We start from the raw sequence: 14,836 nt of genomic DNA, 5'->3' as shown, positions 1-14,836 counted from the left end.
CATACCTGCCCTGTACAAACTATAGCCCCATATATTAATGGGTCCACCCTCGATTCACAAGATTACTTAAAATTGATGAAAATAAGTTATATAGATATAACTGATATAAGTTATATCTAACTTAATTAAAATACCACAAAAAAATAAATAATGTATATATATATATATGTGGCAGCGGGGGCGTGGTCAAGCGCCCATCCGGGAGAGAAAGCGGTGAGGGCGCTTGCACCTGAGCTAAATTATGTCTAACACCTGTCTCTAATTTCAGAAGCATGGGGGGGTTGGGGGTTGGGGGTAGCTGAGTGCGGATGTCGAGATCGGGGCTGGGTTTTTCGCCTGACCAAGGAGGCTCTGGATTGCGTTGCGGTCCTCTGCCTGAGCCCGCAGAACTTCAAAAATCGCCGGTCCTGGTCTTTGCTTAGCTCCACCATGGACTGTTGGAGGGCCTGGTGCATCCCAGCAAGGGACTGGAGGACATCGGCCAACTGGAGGACATCGACCAACTTTTTTGTCCCGGGTTTTGGCACCAGTGTAACAAACTTAAGGCCAGGAGGGTAAGGAGAACACAGGAAACTGGTTCCTTCGTTTCACAGGTACAGCCTTTAATTAATGATCTCCAGTACTTTACAGCTTCACAATAACATAATAGTTTTATATGAACAGACTCTCTCATATCATGCCAACACTAGACTGGCGCATGTTTCTCCTTTTCTCTAACTGGAGGTTCTGTGGCCAACTTATGCCACTCTCCCCATGCTCACTGAAATTAGAGACAGGTGTTAGACATAATTTAGCTCAGGTGCAAGCGCCCTTACCACTTTCTCTCCCGACGGCGCTTGACCGCGCCCCCGCTGCCACAATATAATGTATAAAACATGTAAACTGATAAGATATTTCTCCTTTTCATTTTGACCTCTAAACAACTGTTGTTTTAGTAGACAGCTCATGAAACTTTTTTAAAATTAATCATAATTAGTTATTTTATTATGTTACTTATAATATATTTATTAGTATTATTTATTTTAACTCTTAGTTTCTGCAGCTACAAACAGCTTTGTTAATGTTACAGCAGACAAAATCAAGATCATTTTAATGAAATGTTGTAATGTTTAACTAAATTAAATGAATGAAACGCAAAATATAAGTTTTTTTATATATTTTTGAGATATTAATAAATTCAATTTGATGGATTTTTTTTTTTTTTTTTTATTATGAAATTGAAATGTAAAAATCTTTAAATATCTTTTTTTAATGTGTTGTCTTGGACAATAGGGGGGCCTTGGAGTCAGAAAAGCTGAAAACCAATGATTTACGAGAACCAATGGAGTACCACTTCACTGATGTCAAACTTGGCCAGACATGTCTTGATGTGGGGACTGGAGGACTTCAGAACTACGGTGCATATTTTCAGTGAATAAGGACTCATTTCAGTCTGTTCCTCGTGTCAAGCTAACGTATTGCTCTAGAATATTTTGAAATAGCATATATGTTGTTTGACTGCTTTTAAGACATTTATGTATTGTTTCACTGTCATATTTTTGAATTACATTATCCTTTACCTGAATTTATTCAACCTTCCAAACTCTCGCACTTTCATAGTTACATTTTAATTTTTTTTCCTCAGTGATCTATGGTACATTTCCTGCAACATTCCAACCGGTTTATGACACCCTGCCCATTATAAAACCTTAAGAACTCCTTACATGGTGTGCTGTAATTAATGTGCTCCACAAAAGGTCCTCCAACCTTGGCTGCCTCGTTGGCCCAGAGATCTTGGCTAATTGGAAATGATCAATTGATTTTTATTTCAATGCCTTTACATGAGAATTAATCAGGTGCTACTGTGGTGATGTTTAGCTTGACCTCAGCAATGCTGCGAGAAGTTTGCGTTCTGTGGCGCCTTGGCTTTGGGTGACAAATGAACCGATTGTGGCCTGAGATTGTCTCATTAGTCATGTGAAGTATGTCAGCTGGATTACTTCAGCTCAGGTCCACCTACCAGCTGAAAGGGCTTCCCACACACGTACACACACACCCCTCGGACAAAAAAATGCTGTTGGTTTTGTGATTAATCATATACATGGGCCAGAAGTGTTGTGAAATTGAAGTGTTCAGTGTAGCCAGGCCTGCAACCAGTCTATCGTCTACCTCCTCTGGCGTTTTGAAATAACATTTCTGATTTTTATTTTCTTCTATCATTCCAATTCTAAGTTTGAAGAGTTGAGTTTCTGAAACTGGCTGCTCAGACTTGTGCAATCTTGCACTATTGACGATTTATGTAAGCGTTTGTGCTGCGAGGGTATAGACCATACGTGGAAGGTGAACGAACTGCAGGGTAAAGCCTGGTTTATCCTTTGGAAGAAGCCAAACTTTTTTCCTCCTGGATGAACAAAAGCACCCTAGGTGAACGAAGCCGCTGTTTATACTGCAACGTTGCTTTAAAATGAGAAGTTCGTTTAACATGCTGTTTCAGCCACAAATAAAGGCAATAAAGAAGGTTTTTCTTTCTGTTGATTGTTGCTTTTAGCGCTGTGACGCTGTTGCTATATTAAACTTGTTATGGCCCCATTCGCTAAAAACTAAACTAAAATTTCTCTCCACTCATTTGTCGTAGTTGCGCTGTCTTTGTAGATTTTGTTGCAAATAGGGTTGCCATTTAAAGATATCATCCTGTATTTAAAGATAAAATGATGCGTCCATATCGAATCTATATAGGACATGATGGCGTCACGTTGAAATCGTTCCAGATAGCTAACTGAACATTGATATAAGTTGGAAAATTTGCCTACGGTGGGGACCATCTGAAAAGTCCACACATTGTGATGAAACATGCTAATACTGAGGAGGGTGTGTTTTTATCTATATAAATGTTCAAACAATGTATGAATACAATCACTGAGTCATAAAGACAAGTAAAGGTAAAGGAAAAAAATTTAAATAATACAATAAAATAAAACATTTATTAAATAAGATAAAGTTTAAATAAATAAGATAATGAAGACAAATGATCGAAAGTATACAAATATTTTAAACTTATAAAAGATGTATTTTTTCATGGGTCAGGAAAGTTCAAATTTTAGCGTATAAGAAAGAATATACAATTTGATTAATAATCCATATTAACTCAATGCATTTATTGCTAAAATTGTGGAGGATGTGGAATTTAAGTTCCCCTTCTGTCACTCACTCAACGTTGTGTCGATGTAGTGACAAGTCACTAGCTCTTGAGAGCCCCGGACACATCACATTCTTTGAAGAAAAGGCCAATGAGAATTTTCAAGTGGAATTTGCATGCCACTCCCCCGGACATATTGGTATAAAAGGAGCTGGATTGTGATTCCATTCAGATTTTTTCTTCGGAGCCGAGCAGTTGTACTATCAGCGAGCTGAATACTACTGCTGTTCCATTCACCTCTTAAGAAGCATATGCTGTTGGATATACAGTGCATTTACAGCTGCTTTCTCTCCATCTGCACGTCGAATGCAGATTTCGCCCCTGGATGCTTCGACAGCATTAAAAGAGTGTATATTCCTGCTAAAGAGTATATTTTCTCTATTAGAGCACACATATTGACGTCAAACGTCTTTTTAAAGATGCGTCTTTATAAAGATGCCATTCCATCTTTGTGTGATTCCTGGATGCGGTTGTTATCTCTACGCTTCTGAAGGCCGTGGGCGCTGCCTCACGTGTCTGTCCAGCGTTTGTGGATGGTTCAAGTTCTCATTGCGAGAATATGACCATGGCAACGTTGCGGTCGCGGCTTTCCTTCTTCAGCGGAAAAGCCATTCTAGCCACCCCCCGTGCTGCAACTTCTACCCACGGATGAGGCTTCGATCGCTGCATCGGAGACCGCACTGGCGATGTCGGAGGCAGATGACTCGACTGGGCTGCCACCTTCAGGTCTGCCCACCCAGTCTGAGGCTGACGCAGTACTGACCGCCATGCTTGCCCGGGCCAATATGATTTTCGGATTGGACTGGAACCCTCCACCTTCCCCTGAGCACTCACGGCTTGATGATTGGCTCCTCGGTTCAGCCGCATCCACTTCACTCCCACCCTGTGTGCAGAGATCGCAACACTTCTTCGCAAGGGCACGTTAGAGCCTGTCCCTCCAGCTGAGATGGGGAAAGGGTTCTGCTGCCCTTATTTCATAGTACCAAAGAAAGACGGTGTGTTGCGGCCAATCTTGTACCTGCGAGTTCTGAACCAGGCCTTACACAAACTCCCCTTCAAGATGTTGATGCAGAAACACATTTTGATGTGCGTCCGGTAAGATTGGTTCGTGGTGGTAGACCTGAAGGACGCGTACATTCATGTCTCGGTTCTACCTCGACACAGACCCTTCCTTGGGTTTGCCTTCGACCGGGCATATTAGTACAAGGTCCTCACCTTCGGATGGTCCCTGTACCTTCACGTGTTCACGAAAGTAATAGAGGCAGTTCTTTCCCCGTTAAGGGAAGTGGGCATCCACATACTCAACTACCTCGATGACTGTCTGATTCAAGCACACTCTAGGGAGTTGGGGGATTCACAGGGATTTGGTGCTCAGTCACCTCAGCCTTCTAGGGCTTCAGGTCAACTGGGAAAAGAGCAAGTTTTCCACGGTTCAGAGCATCTCTTTTCTCGGCATGGAGTTAGACTCTGTCTCATTGATAGCACGCTTCACAAGTAAAATCAGTGCTGAACTGCCTGAAGTCATTCAGGCGGAAGACAGCGGTTCCACTGAAACACTTTCAGTGGCTCCTGGGGCATATGGCTTCCACAGCGGCAGTCACGCCACTCGGAATGAGGCATATGAGACTGCTTTAGCACTGGCTTCAGACTCGAGTCCCGAGATGGGTATGGTGCCGCGGTACACTTCGCGGAGCTATCACGCTGCTCTGCCACCACTTATTCAGACCTTGTGTTTCTTTCGGCAGGAGTTCCCCTGTTTAGACGTTTCTTGGTCACTTGCAGATGCCTCCAAACTGGGCTGGGGTGCCATGTGCAACAGGCACGCAGCTGCCGGATCCTGGTCAGGACCACAACTGGGTTGGCACATTAAGGTCTGAGGTCGCTGCGCACCACTCATATCCCGGGCAGCCTCAACGCCACAGCGGCCACGCTGTCGCGGCAGGCAATGCTCAGTGGAGACCCCCCCCGGTTGGTCCAGCTGATTTGGAGTCGAATCGGCAAAGCACATGTAGACCTGTTCGCTTCCCGGAAATCCTCCCACTGCTCGCTCTGGTACTCCCTGATGGGAGCCACCCTCAGGACAGACACACTGGCATGCAGCTGGCAGGACGAGGTCAGGGAGTCAGGGAGGATGAGGAACAAGTCAGCCTGGTGGCCCCATACTGGCCCACCCAGACTTGGTTCTCAGACCTCACACTCCTCACGACAGCACCTCCCTGGCAGATTCTTCTTAGAAAGGACCTTCTTTCTCAGGGACGGGTCACAATCTGGCATGCTTGGACAGAATGCGGAAGATATAAGTGGCCTACCACCAGCATTCGTAGAAATGATCACTCAAGCCAGAGCTCCCTCTGCCAGGCAGCTTTATGCCCTGAAGTGGCGTTTGTTCACAAACTGGTGTTCTTCCTGAGCCAAAGACCCCCAGAGATGCACAGTCGGTTCAGTGGTTTCCTTCATGTAGGAGAGGCTGGAGGGGCAGCTGTCCCCCTCCATCTTGAACGTATACGTAGCCACTATAGCCACACACCACGACGCAGTGGATGGTAATGACCTGATTATCAGGTTCCTCAGAGGTGCCCAGAGGCTGAATCCAACCAGGCCATGCCTCTTCCCCTCATGGGATCTCTCCGTGGTCCTCTTGGGCCTTCGGAGAGCCCCATTTGAGCCGCTAGAGTCAGTCTAGCTGAAAGCCCTCTTCTTAAATATGGCCCTCCTGATTGCGCTCACATCCATCAAGAGTGTGGGGGACCTGCAAGCGTTCTCTGTCAGCGACTCTTGCTGGAGTTCAGTCTGGCAGATTCTCACGTAATCCTGAGACCCCGACCGGGTTATGTGCCCAAGGTTCCCACAACCCCCTTCAGGGATCAGGTGGTGAACCTGCAAGTACTGCCCCTGGAGGAGGCAGACCCAGTCCTGTCATTGCTGTGTCTGGTGCGTGCTTTGCGCACCTACTTGGATTGCACGCAGAGCTTTAGATGTTCTGAGCAGCTCTTTTTCTGGTTTGGTGGACAGTGGAAAGGGAACGTTGTCTCTAAGCACAGGCTTGCCCACTGGATCGTGGACGTCATTGCATTGGCCTACCATACCTAGGCCATGCCTGCCCCTGTTCGAGCACACTCTACAAGGAGGTTACTGTCCAATGGCACCGCTCTAGCAGACATCTGCAGAGCAGCGGGCTGGGGAACACCCAATAACTTCTAGATTTTACAATCTCCGGGTTGAGCCGGTTTTGTCCCGTGTTCTTTCAGGTACAAACAGGTAGAGTTCGGTAAAACGGAACAGCTGGCTGGGTGTATCACTTGCGTATATCACCTTTCCCCTCCCCTGAGGTGAAAACGTGAGCTTTTACCCCCAGTGGATGTCCTTTCTCCCTAGCCCTATGGTTCTCGAACTCAGTGGAGGAGTTTGCAGCCAGCCCCACTATTGGGTCTAATATCCCCTGTACTGGGATAGGTTCCCTACAGGTGCAGATTACTTCGGAATCCACTGTGATGTATATTGTGCGGTACGGTCTCCCTGTCAACAGACCCTTTCGTGGCGGGACCTACCACAGCGCCTCTTACATGTGCAGCTACTGAGCCCATGTGTCGTGTTGACCTCCCCTTTTGGGCAGGATGTTGTCTCCGTGGGGTCTTTTCCCCCTGAAAGAATAGGAAAGGAAAAGAATACCTTCCTGATAACATTAGATGGCCCCAGCCTAATCCAATATTCTGTGGAGAGAAAACATAGAGAGAAAAGGCTGTGGCTGGCACGGCCTGCTCCCATGCTAATTATGTCACCCACCACCCTCAGGGATGTGGGGAACTACATGACATCTTTTGGGGCGTTGGGGGAGGTTACTTACAGTCGGATGCACCTGCTATTACGCACGCAGCAGCCTGCTTGCACCTGCATCAGCAGTTCACATAACACTGTTCAGCTGTTGAAGTGTTTTTCTGTAGGGACCCCTGGTGTCAATACATCGACACATCATCGAGTGAGTGACAGAAGGGGAACGTAACCTCCGTTCCCTGATGGAGGGAACGAGACGTTGTGTCCCTCTTGCCACAACACTGTACTAGCCGCTGAAATGGCCGGACCTTGTCTCTACTCCTCAGCACAAAACCTGAACGGAATCACATTCGAGCTCTTTTTATACCCATATGTCGAGGGGAGTGGCATGTAAAGTCCACTCACCAATTCTCATTGTCCTTTCTCAAGAATAGGAGGTGTTCGGGTCTCTCAAGAATGACCTCTAGTGTCACTACATCGACACACTGTCTTGTTCCCTCCATCAGGGAATGGAGGTTACGACAGTAAACAAGACGTTTCCCTTATTTAAAAATGTAAAAAGTGGCAACCCTAGAGCCATATATTCAGTTCAGGATTAAATTGGGTTGCAACGGTCCGGCACCTCTGCTTGTTTGTCAATCTATTATATTTCTTTTATGCTGCAGCATGGTATTTATTTTACACATTTCAAACTTTCTGGCTCCATTTCACAAGTATACTTGTTCACACCTCTCAAGTACATTTTGCTTCTGCATTCTGGTAGAGGCAGCTATTCAGCTATTCTCTATTGTTCTTTGTTCCGATCTCTCATTCATAGAAATCACGAAATACATTATGGAATAATCTGTTCACACATTTGTGAGATCAATATGCAGTAGCAATTTTGCTTAGTTTATTTCAGAGCTGTATACCCCTTAAGAATGTGCATTTACTTTTAAATTGTAAAACAATTGTATAGTTTAGCATGTTCAAAGGTGAGATGACACCTTACCTCGAGCAAGTAGAAGAACTTGTCCCAGCTGTCATCTGACTTTTATAAAATGCATAAAATACATCTGATATCATTACTACAATTTTTGGAATTTACAATACTGAATAAAATAACTATTTTCACCATTAAGTTTAATAATGACAGTGATCAAAAAATAATGAAATTATAGGATTATAACAGAATCCCAGTCAAAGAGATTCATCTGAGAGAAATTCCATGAAATAAGCATATGCCTATGAATATACTATATACATACTCAGACACCCATATTTTTAATTGAATGTAGGTTCACATGAAGGTTCCCCACCTTAGGTAGTAAGCACTCTTTGCTAATGCAGCAAAATTGTTTCGAGTTTGATTTTGATGCTACAACACAGCGACCGGAGGGCAGCCGGGGACTGCCTAAGGAAAACGCGGGTCCACTTTTGTAAGGGGACCGTACCGCGGATAATACACACGGGGAGTCCGCGTAGGAGTCTTTAACCTGTGGAGCACCTATTCCGGTACAGGGTAGATTAAGTACCTGCAGTGGATTGTGTCGGCAAGTTCCTCCGCTGATCTGCGGACCCACAAGGGCTAGGGAGGAATCATCCAGGGATCCGAGGAGTGGGATCTCCTGGGAGAAAAAGCACTCAATTTGACCTCAACCGAGGGAAAGGGCGCTATATGCAAGCGATTCACCCGGCCAGCCCATCAGCGTGTTACCGAGTTCTACTGGCTCGGACCTGAGAAAACACGGGATGATACTGACTCAACCCTGAGACTGTAAAATCTCGCAAAGGTATTGGGTGTTGCCCAACCCACTGCTCTACATATGTCTGCCAGGGAGGTCCTCCTGGCCAGTGCCCATGAGGACGCAACACTCCTTGTTGAGTGAGCTCGGACCCGCATGGCCTAGGTGTGATAGACCAATGAAATGGTGTCCACTACCCAGTGGGAAAGCCTCTGTTTGGAGACAGCGTTCCCTTTCCACTGTCCCCCAAAGCAGACAAAGAGCTGCTCAGAACATCTAAAGCTCTGTGTGCGGTCCAGGTAGGTATGTAAAGCATGTACCGGGCACAGCAACGAAGGGGCTGGGTCTGCCTCCTCCCAGGGCAGAGCTTGTAGGTTCACTACCTGGTCTCTAAAGGGCGTGGTAGGAAACTTGGGCACGTAGCCCGGTCACGGTCTTAGGATCACGTTTGTGTCTCCCAGACCGAACTCCAGGCAAGTGTTGCTGACAGAGAACGCTTGCAGGTCCCCGACCCTCTTGATGGAGGTGAGCGTGATCAGCAGGGCAGTCTTAAGTGAGAGGGCCCTGAGTCCAACTGATTCTAGCGGCTCAAAGGGAGGTCTCTGGAGGCCCGCAAGGACTACTGAGAGGTCCCAGGAGGGGAACAGGCTTGGCCAGGAGGGATTTAACCTCCAGGCGCCTCTTAGGAACCTGATAAATAAGTCGTGCTTGCCGTCTACTGCGTCGTGATGGGACGCAATAGTAGCGACATACACCTTTAGGGTGGAAGGGGACAGCCTCTCTTGCAGGAATAAGAGCACTGACCTAACTGCGCACCTCTGCAGGTCTTCGGCCCGGAAAGAACACCAATTTGCGAACAAGCGCCACTTCATGGCGTAGAGATGCCTGGTAGAAGGGGCTCTGGATTGGTTGATCCTGTCTACGACGGTATGTGTTAGACCAGCTAGATCTTCTGCGTCCCATCCAGGGGCCAGACGTTGAGGTTCCAAAGGACTGGGTGTGGATGCCAGAGCGTGCCCTGCCCCTGAGAAAGAAGGTCCTTCCTCAGGGGAATTTGCCAGGGAGGGGCTGTCGCGAGGAGTGGACCAATAGGGAGCCAATAGTGTGACTTGTTCCTCGTCCTCCCTGACCAGCACCTGTGCAAGAAGGCTCACTGGGAGAAATGCGTACTTGCGCAGCCCTGCAGGCCAGCTGTGTGCCAGTGCGTTTGCCCCGAGGTAAGCCTCTTTTTCGGGCATACCAGTGTGGGCAGTGGGAGGTCTCTCGGGAGGCAAACAGATCTACCTGGGCCTTGCCAAATCGTTCCCAAATCAGCTGGACCGACTGGGAGTGAAGCCTCCACTCTCCGCTGGGCAAGCGTTGTCATGACAGTGGACGCGCTATCACATTGCGTTTGCCGGGGATGTGAGTGGCACGCAGCGACCCGAGTCCAAAGGAGGAGACGGCGAACGAGTCGCGTCATGCGGCGGGAGCGTACGCCGCCTTGACGATTTATGTATGCTGCCACGGTGGTGCTGTCTGACCTGACTAGGACATGTTTGTCCCGAACTAACGGGAGGAACTTCCGCAGGGCAAAGAAAACTGTCAGCAACTCAAGGCAATTGATATTCCAGCACAGTGGGGCCCCTCTCCAACGGCCCGCAGCTGCGTGTCCGTTGCACACGGCACCTCAACCTAGTCTGGAGGCGTCGGTCGTGACCAGGACGTGTCGGGACACCTGCTGCAAGGGTACTCCTGCCTGTAGAAAGCAGAGGTCTGTCCAGGGTTTGAATGTCTGTCGGCAGGTGGGGGTGATCATCACACGGTGCGTGCCGCGGTGCCATGCTCGTCTTGGAACTCGACGAGGACATTCTTTCTATTGAAAGCGAGCCACGACCGCAACATTGCCATGGTCATGCCCTCGCAGTGAGAGCATGAACCATCCACAAATGCAGCCACAGTGTGATCGCTGCCCAGACATACAAAATAACGCCTGTGGCCGTCTGAAGCGGAGAGCACTCTACCGCATCCAGGAACTACACGGGGGCGGAAAGGCATCTTTAGAAAGACGCGTCCTGAAAAGGACGTTCAACGCCGCTGTGTATTGCTCTTTTAGTGAAAATATACTCTTTTAGAGAAAATCACTCTTTTAAATAACTCTGAGTTTTGTTTTTTGCATTGTCGAAGCGCCCAGGGGCAACTGCACTGCCGTGCAAGGAAGGAGAAAGCTGTTGTAATGCGTTGTCAATCCAACAGCGTGCAGAGCGTCAGAGGAATACAGGAACAGGTGTGACTCATTGCAAACAGCATGCACAACCATCGGCTCCAAAGAAAATTTCTGAATGAACTCATATTATTTCCTCGCCTTTTGTATGGGGTATGCAAATACTATCTGTCAACTTCTCATTGGCCTTTTTTTCATAGATCAGAGGCATATTCGGCACTCGAGAGACCCATAGTGTCACTTCTCCGACACAACGTCGAGAGAGCGACAGACGGGGAACCACAATTCAAACAGGTTTCCTTAACACTCCTTCCTTTTGCCATTGGTCAGCAAAAAAGAGAGTCCCACACCATTGGTTGAGGCGATTTTGCTAGGCTACTTGGGCTGCTCATATAAATAGAAGGATATTTTCAAAGTGACAAACAACCGATTTTCTGGGAAATTGACCCATGAATGACTGACTTAATATAGTTGTCTCTGCATAGTAATATGGATAGGAGAAAGTATTTAACATCAAACAAATGTTAAATAGTCTTAAGTTGTTTCACAGCATATGTTCTCCCCCATTCATCTTTCCTTCCAACTTGTACTTGGCTAAGATGGTTTGATGGTCTTAGCTGGTGCTCAGCTGGTTAACCTGGTCAACCAGCTGGTCCCCAAAGAACTGGCAAGTGCTCCAAACCCCTCTAAAACCAGCAACAGACCAGCTTGGCCTGGGCTGCATTTCCCAAAGCATTGCAAGCCTAAGTGCCTCTAAGACCAGCAAACCAAACAAATAAGGGATACATGTGACAAAATGTCATGATGTCATGACACAAAAACAAATGAGGTTTGATGTTATTGATGTGTCACCATATTTGATTTGGGCTCTGTATACATAAATTGGTCAATAATTTGATTCGTGACATTCTTTAAAATATATATTTTGTGTTCGGTAAAAGATAGAAATAAGTTGCAAGTGAGGGTGAAAAAATAATGAACAAATTTAAATTTTTGTGTGGACTATTCCTTTAAATGACTCAGCAAATAAGCAACATCTGTTTGGTGCATTGCTGTGGAGAATAAGAAGATAAAATTAAATGAAGATAAAAGTCCAATAAAGTGCCATTCGATAACATTTAGTGCAATAAAATATAGATTTCTTAGCACTGAATGCAGGGCTAGTTTTATATTTCCAACTTGCTCTCAATGTTCCATTCCTTTTGAGAATGTGTGTGTTTTCAGTATTCCGAGCACTCTCTGGTCTAGCTGCATGCTCCAGTGGAGCACGCGCTCTTTCTCACTGACTGTGCAGACACCTGAAGCACTGACAGACATGCGCGAGACAAGAGGAGGGTCACTCTCTCTCTCTCTCTCTCTCTCTCTCACTCTCTCTTCCTTGTATTGTTTTTCCTTCCTCTTACTATTACCCTCATCCTATCCATCTTCCTCCTCACCTCCCTTTATATTCCTATGTGAAAGGCAGGCCTGGCAGCCCTTATAGCACAAGCCTCAATATGTATCAGTAACAGTACACCACCCAATCATTACGGGCACATGAGCAGCACCAAAGTTCATGATCCACATCACACGCGACTGCTAATACCATGCATGGAACACCTATTTTCAGCATCCAACCCCCCTCCTTCTCTCTCGCTATATTCTTATCCCATCTCTATTTTCCCCTCCTTTTTCTCATTATTTTCTCTTTCTTCTCATACACGTGCATTCTTTTCCCCCCAAGCAGGGGCGGACTGGCCGTCGGGAGCAACAAGCATTTTCCCGGTGGGCCGCTGGGTAATTTGAGCCAGCTCATTTCTGCGCAAGTACCAGCCCATCCTACGATGGCGATATAGGCGGCTGCCCTGGCTCCAATATGCCCCAATTACAAGTGAATATTTAAACATATTAAAGGCCAATGGACCTTTTTCACACTCTGGAACACCGAAGTAAACGTTAGCAGGGTAAACTTCGACAGCGGTGAATGGGAGACCACAGCAAATATTATTGTAACTTACACATTTGCAACCAGAGCAAAATAAAAAAACAATATTACGTTTGAATGAACTGTAAAAAAATAATTACTGTAACTCTCTAGGCAGCTGTAATTGAAATCCCCTCGCATCTGTGTTACTACATTTTTTTAAACTAATTCCAGGATAATATAACACAAAGCATAATGTTATAAATGTACACTCAATATAAAAAAAAAAAAATAATTATAATATAAAAAATATTGCGACATTTACGCTGCTAAATAGGGCGGAAACGCATAATCACAGTTTGAGATAAAGGTCTATACAATGGCTTTTATTTTGAAATGCTGAATTGACTTTTATCTTGAAAATTACTTACTCATTGTAGCACATTTTAGTTTGAGCAAATTAACTTTGTACCTCATGTGAATATAATTATTTGACATAAACATCACAGTAATGGTGACAACCAAAGACAATATATTTAGTATTAGAGGAGCTTTGAATAATCACACAATGTCTGCAGATTACACAAATAACTGCAGATTACAGCAATAACAGCAGCATACATAAAATCTGCAAACAGTAAAGCTATGAGCAGTGCATAGTAATTTGCATAATTTATTCATACTGCAAAGCATTAATGGGAGCTGAAGTGCGACTTGCTGAATAATACTTACACCTGATAAAAATACAGAAAATAAGTCATGAAAAATATTAAATTATGGCTATTTGAGTCGTTGAGGCTTACTTTTTTATAAAAAATAGCAGAAACAGCGCTCATCAAAGCATTGGGTTTTTTATTTTTCAAGGAATTAAAATACTGCTGATATAAAAACGCTACAAACTCAGATAGAGGGAAAGTATGAACAATTAATCTGCATAATATCTGCAAAGTTCTACACTTTAAGAGGTATGCTTATTTCGTTTTATATAAATATAAACACTTTTTTTTTTTTTTTGCAACACCAATATTTGAAATTGAACCGGAAAATCTAATCACCAATGTGCCTGTGTTTTATGGTGTGTTGTGGGCTGAGATTGGTGGACTGCTCTGTGCCAGAAAGTTAAGGGCCACTTTTTAGTCCCAGTCCGCCCCTGCCCCCAAGAATTGTTCAGTGTAATGCCTACGAGCTGCCTGAAGCATATTTGCATTTCAAAGGGTCTATGTACACAATTAGGAATAATTATATAATTGCAAATTTGAGATTTTGCAGTGGTCTGATGCACGTTATTATACAACCTTCCATATCCCTCACTAAGAAAATATTATTATAATTTTTTTTTAAATGGGGGTCCAGAACACTTGTCCAGTCAGATAGTTCCACCCCAAAATCACGCTATCGATTGAGCTACTATATGTCAGACTGGTTGGGATGCTCAAACATAAAGAGCAATGTTTTGATAATGCCACAGTGTTTGCACTTTTCTGGGAATTAAACCTTCAAAACCATGCACTTTTAAAATATACTATGCACTTAGCCATGTAGTGTATTCAATTTCAAATTGTAAAATCGTCCCAAATGGAACACTTAAAATGTTTTCACTACATGGAAGCCTTCGCCATTTAACAGCTGATGGAAGTGACGTTTCAAACCTAAGTGGTGTGTTGCCGCTAGCTATAGCCACTAGTTAATCTCAGTCCAACACTTATATCTCAATAATATAGATATTCACACAGCATGATATGATGGTAAAGTGTTTAACTCACTTTTGTAAGGTGCTGTCTTCACAGAAGTTTTGCAAGTTGTCATTTTCTACATTACCAACAATTGTTTTGCAAGATCACCATCACTGGCAGTAACTCTGCCCCTTCCGCTATGTACTGTATGGCGAGTGCACAAAGTTTCCGACATTCCACACTCTGTTTTGATGGTTGAAAAAGTGTATCATCCAGGTACTCATAGTAAACATACTTACATAAAATAGTGCAAAAGTGAGCGGTTTGGGACACACCTTTATAGTTGTCTCTACACCTAATAAGTTCAATTTGGAGTGTTTAAAAAAA

Source organism: Xyrauchen texanus, chromosome 10 (assembly GCF_025860055.1).
Source record: "Xyrauchen texanus isolate HMW12.3.18 chromosome 10, RBS_HiC_50CHRs, whole genome shotgun sequence".
In the NCBI taxonomy this organism is placed as follows: domain Eukaryota; kingdom Metazoa; phylum Chordata; class Actinopteri; order Cypriniformes; family Catostomidae; genus Xyrauchen; species Xyrauchen texanus.
This window is presented reverse-complemented; position numbering follows the sequence as displayed.